Source organism: Oncorhynchus masou, unplaced genomic scaffold (assembly GCF_036934945.1).
Source record: "Oncorhynchus masou masou isolate Uvic2021 unplaced genomic scaffold, UVic_Omas_1.1 unplaced_scaffold_13199, whole genome shotgun sequence".
Lineage (NCBI taxonomy): Eukaryota > Metazoa > Chordata > Actinopteri > Salmoniformes > Salmonidae > Oncorhynchus > Oncorhynchus masou.
Genome location: NW_027003066.1, coordinates 357 through 5,468, shown reverse-complemented (window position 1 = coordinate 5,468; position 5,112 = coordinate 357). Strand labels below are relative to the sequence as shown.

The following is a 5,112-nucleotide window of genomic DNA, read 5'->3' as shown; positions in this document are numbered from 1 at the left end:
GTGTCAGTCCGTCTCTGCTTGTCTGTGTGTATACCTCTCTAGCCTGAGTGTCAGTCCGTCTCTGCTTGTCTGTGTGTGTACCTCTCTAGCCTGAGTGTCCAGTCCGTCTCTAGCTTGTCTGTGTGTATACCTCTCTAGCCTGAGTGTCAGTCCGTCTCTGCTTGTCTGTGTGTGTACCTCTCTAGCCTGAGTGTCAGTCCGTCTTCTGCTTTAGCCACCAATCCAGTGGATTTGATGGCTATGTCAGTGGAGTTCTATAAACTGTGTGTGTGTCCCAGGTGGTTCCATGGTCACCTGTCAGGCCGAGGAGGCTGAGAAGCTGCTGACAGAGAAGGGAAAGAACGGTAGTTTCCTGGTCAGAGAGAGCCAGAGCCACCCTGGAGACTTTGTTCTGTCCGTCCGCACCGGCGACGACAAGACGGACAGCAGCGACAACAAGCCCAAGGTGACACATGTCATGATCCGCTGCCAGGTAAAGGATTATTTCCTTTTTTTTGTCCTTTTTTTTTTTACACCCCTCCCTCCCTTCTTCCCTCCCTCCCTCCCTCCCTCCCTTCTTCCCTCCCTTCTTCCCTTCTTCCCTCCCTCCCTCCCTTCTTCCCTCCCTCCCTCCCTCCCTCCCTCCCTCCCTCCCTCCCTCCCTCCCTCCCTCCCTCCCTCCCTTCTTCCCTCCCTCCCTCCCTCCCTTCCTCCTTCCCTCCCCTCCCTCGAGCTAAAGATGTGGCTTATGACCACAGATACACTACATGATATTTAAAATAGTCAAAGAGCCTCTCACATATCTCTGTGGGTGAAGGGACGGTCCACATTGTGTGTGTTTCTCAGCATGACCTAAAGTATGACGTTGGTGGAGGAGAGAAGTTTGACTCTCTGACAGACCTGGTGGAGCACTATAAGAAGAATCCCATGGTGGAGACACTGGGCACGGTGCTGCAACTCAAACAGGTCGCTCTTCAGCCTGCTCTCTCTCTTGTCAGCAAGCTACATGTCATTCCCCTGATCTTGATCATTTATGCCCTTTTTGTGTTTCAGAAGCTTTAATAATCCATAGATTTCTTGTTTCTAAACTTGCATGCGTCTCTCCCAGCCCCTGAACACCACGCGTATCAATGCAGCAGAGATAGAGAGCAGAGTGAGAGAGCTCAGTAAACTGGCCGAGGCCACGGACAAGGTCAAACAGGGCTTCTGGGAAGAGTTTGAGGTAAGAGACGCTCCATTGCGTTTCAAAATAAGTATTTAATGTAGTGTTGTTCTTATGTCAGGAAGAGTTTTTATACCGTTGTACATGCTCTAGCTCCATTCTCACATGTCATCTGTCTGTCTCCCAATAACCGAGCCACGCTCCACATCTGAATTATTGAAATGGATTAAAGCAATACGTTGAGGATACATTTTTAAAGGGATACTTTGGGATTTTGACAATGATGCCCTTTATCTACTTCCACAGAGTCGGATGAACTCATGGATACAATATTTATGTCTCTGTGTGCAGCTTGAAGGAAGTTGTTACCTTGCGCAATTGCTAACTAGCATTAGCGCAATGACTGGAGTTCTATGGGTATCTGCTAGCATGCTAGCAGATACCCATAGACTTTAACAAGTATCCCTTTTCCTTTGTCCCGCCCAGACGTTGCAGCAGCAGGAGTGTAAGCTTCTCTACAGCCGTAAGGAGGGGCAGAGAGCTGAAAACAAGAACAAGAACCGATACAAGAACATCCTGCCCTGTGAGAGAACACACGCATCATACCCTATCATCATCATCATACCCTATCATACCCCCCTGATTTTGGTCTGATTTTAATCATGACTCTTCTCTCTTTCTCTCTCTTTCCCTCTCTAGTTGATCACACTCGTGTGGTGCTGAATGATGGGGATGGATCTGAGGCTGGCTCGGACTATATTAACGCCAATCTCATCATGGTAGTAACTGACATCATGGTAAATTCACTTCATTCTCAGGACACACACACACCTGTCAGACACACACAATATGGTATCGAAATAACCTCACTGTAAACTCCACACACTTGCGTACAGCTCTATTTCAAGCACAATCTGCAATTTCCTGTATGTGACAGCTCTACGAAATACAAATGAATACGCAAGCTTACTGTTTGTCTTGTCGCTTTCATTCATTGAGTGCGTGATGTGGTCTGCTAAGACAATTGCTGTATGTTACTTTGCTTGCGTTGCACTTAAGTCTGCTTTCTTCTACACACTACTACATCCAGCGCCTGTCTCTGTGGAACTGTTCTTTCTCTCTAGCCGGAGTTGGAGTGGAAGTGTAACAGCACCAAGCTGAAGAAGTCGTACATCGCCACGCAGGGCTGTCTACAGAACACCATCAGTGACTTCTGGAGGATGGTCTTCCAGGAGAACTCTCGGGTCATCGTCATGACCACCAAGGAGGTGGAGAGGGAAAGGTAACTGGCTGACTGCTGTTGTGGTTCTCCATTTTGTGCATCTCTGAAACCCAGGAGAGCTTCTTCATAGGTTTCAGTGTGAACTGCTGCTGTGGCTTTGGGGCAGAAGTGTGCACGTCAATTGAGATACTTTGTCTCCCCACAGAGTAAGTGTGTGAAGTACTGGCCAGACATGTCATCTCTGAAGGAGTATGGAATCATGCGTGTCCGCAACGTCAAAGAGACGTCCAGCTCACGACTACATCCTACGAGAACTCAAACTGTCCAAGGTCGGACAGGTAAGAGGAGGGACTGTTTTTGGTGTTTTTTTGGCAAGTGTGTCCTTAGCTGTGTATGTGAGCATGCATGCTACTTCAAAATGTGTGTGTGTTTCAGGGTAACACAGAGCGGACAGTGTGGCAGTACCATTTCAGAGCGTGGCCGGACCATGGGGTCCCTACAGACCCCGGGGGTGTTCTGGACTTCCTAGAGGAGGTCAACCTCAAACAGGAGAGCATTCTAGAGGCTGGGCCCATAGTGGTGCACTGCAGGTACACACACACACACACACACACACACACAGCCAGTTATATGTAATGTTGCTCTCTTAATTCCCTCTCTCTCTCTCCAGTGCTGGTATTGGACGGACAGGAACGTTCATAGTGATTGACATCCTCATTGACGTCATCAGGGAAAAAGGTGAGTGCAAATACTTCATCTATTTCTGCTACATGAGATCATTTCCATAAAGAAAGCTTCTGCCTTGTTCAGACCCCAAGGGTATATGTGTCTATAGTCTAACCTCTTCTGTCTCTGTAGGAGTGGACTGTGATACAGACGTTCCTAGTCTAACCTCTTCTCTCTGTAGGAGTGGACTGTGATGCAGACGTTCCTAGTCTCACCTCTTCTCTCTGTAGGAGTGGACTGTGATACAGACGTTCCTAGTCTAACCTCTTCTCTCTGTAGGAGTGGACTGTGACAGACGTTCCTAGTCTAACCTCTTCTCTCTGTAGGAGTGGACTGTGATACAGACGTTCCTAGTCTAACCTCTTCTCTCTGTAGGAGTGGACTGTGATGCAGACGTTCCTAGTCTAACCTCTTCTCTCTGTAGGAGTGGACTGTGATACAGACGTTCCTAGTCTAACCTCTTCTCTCTGTAGGAGTGGACTGTGATACAGACGTTCCTAGTCTAACCTCTTCTCTCTGTAGGAGTGGACTGTGACAGACGTTCCTAGTCTAACCTCTTCTCTCTGTAGGAGTGGACTGTGACAGACGTTCCTAGTCTAACCTCTTCTCTCTGTAGGAGTGGACTGTGATACAGACGTTCCTAGTCTAACCTCTTCTCTCTGTAGGAGTGGACTGTGACATAGACCTTCCTAGTCTAACCTCTTCTCTCTGTAGGAGTGGACTGTGACAGACGTTCCTAGTCTAACCTCTTCTCTCTGTAGGAGTGGACTGTGATGCAGACCTTCCTAGTCTAACCTCTTCTCTCTGTAGGAGTGGACTGTGATACAGACGTTCCTAGTCTAACCTCTTCTCTCTGTAGGAGTGGACTGTGACAGACGTTCCTAGTCTAACCTCTTCTCTCTGTAGGAGTGGACTGTGACAGACGTTCCTAGTCTAACCTCTTCTCTCTGTAGGAGTGGACTGTGATACAGACGTTCCTAGTCTAACCTCTTCTCTCTGTAGGAGTGGACTGTGACAGACGTTCCTAGTCTAACCTCTTCTCTCTGTAGGAGTGGACTGTGATACAGACGTTCCTAGTCTAACCTCTTCTCTCTGTAGGAGTGGACTGTGATACAGACGTTCCTAGTCTAACCTCTTCTCTCTGTAGGAGTGGACTGTGATGCAGACGTTCCTAGTCTAACCTCTTCTGTCTCTGTAGGAGTGGACTGTGATGCAGACGTTCCTAGTCTAACCTCTTCTCTCTGTAGGAGTGGACTGTGATACAGATGTTCCTAGTCTAACCTCTTCTCTCTGTAGGAGTGGACTGTGATGCAGACGTTCCTAGTCTAACCTCTTCTGTCTCTGTAGGAGTGGACTGTGATGCAGGCGTTCCTAGTCATAACCTCTTCTCTCTGTAGGAGTGGACTGTGATGCAGACGTTCCTAGTCTAACCTCTTCTCTCTGTAGGAGTGGACTGTGATGCAGACGTTCCTAGTCTAACCTCTTCTCTCTGTAGGAGTGGACTGTGATACAGATGTTCCTAGTCTAACCTCTTCTCTCTGTAGGAGTGGACTGTGATACAGACGTTCCTAGTCTAACCTCTTCTCTCTGTAGGAGTGGACTGTGATACAGATGTTCCTAGTCTAACCTCTTCTCTCTGTAGGAGTGGACTGTGATACAGACGTTCCTAGTCTAACCTCTTCTCTCTGTAGGAGTGGACTGTGATACAGACGTTCCTAGTCTAACCTCTTCTCTCTGTAGGAGTGGACTGTGATGCAGACGTTCCTAGTCTAACCTCTTCTCTCTGTAGGAGTGGACTGTGACATAGACGTTCCTAGTCTAACCTCTTCTCTCTGTAGGAGTGGACTGTGACAGACGTTCCTAGTCTAACCTCTTCTCTCTGTAGGAGTGGACTGTGATGCAGACGTTCCTAGTCTAACCTCTTCTCTCTGTAGGAGTGGACTGTGACAGACGTTCCTAGTCTAACCTCTTCTCTCTGTAGGAGTGGACTGTGATGCAGACGTTCCTAGTCTAACCTCTTCTC

The 5,112-nt window shown here is 48.1% G+C and overlaps 1 pseudogene; it reads left to right on the top strand.

The window, feature by feature from the left end:
• Positions 1-278: 278 nt before the first annotated feature.
• Positions 279-4,899, top strand: LOC135530303 (tyrosine-protein phosphatase non-receptor type 11-like; annotated as a pseudogene).
• Positions 4,900-5,112: the final 213 nt, after the last annotated feature.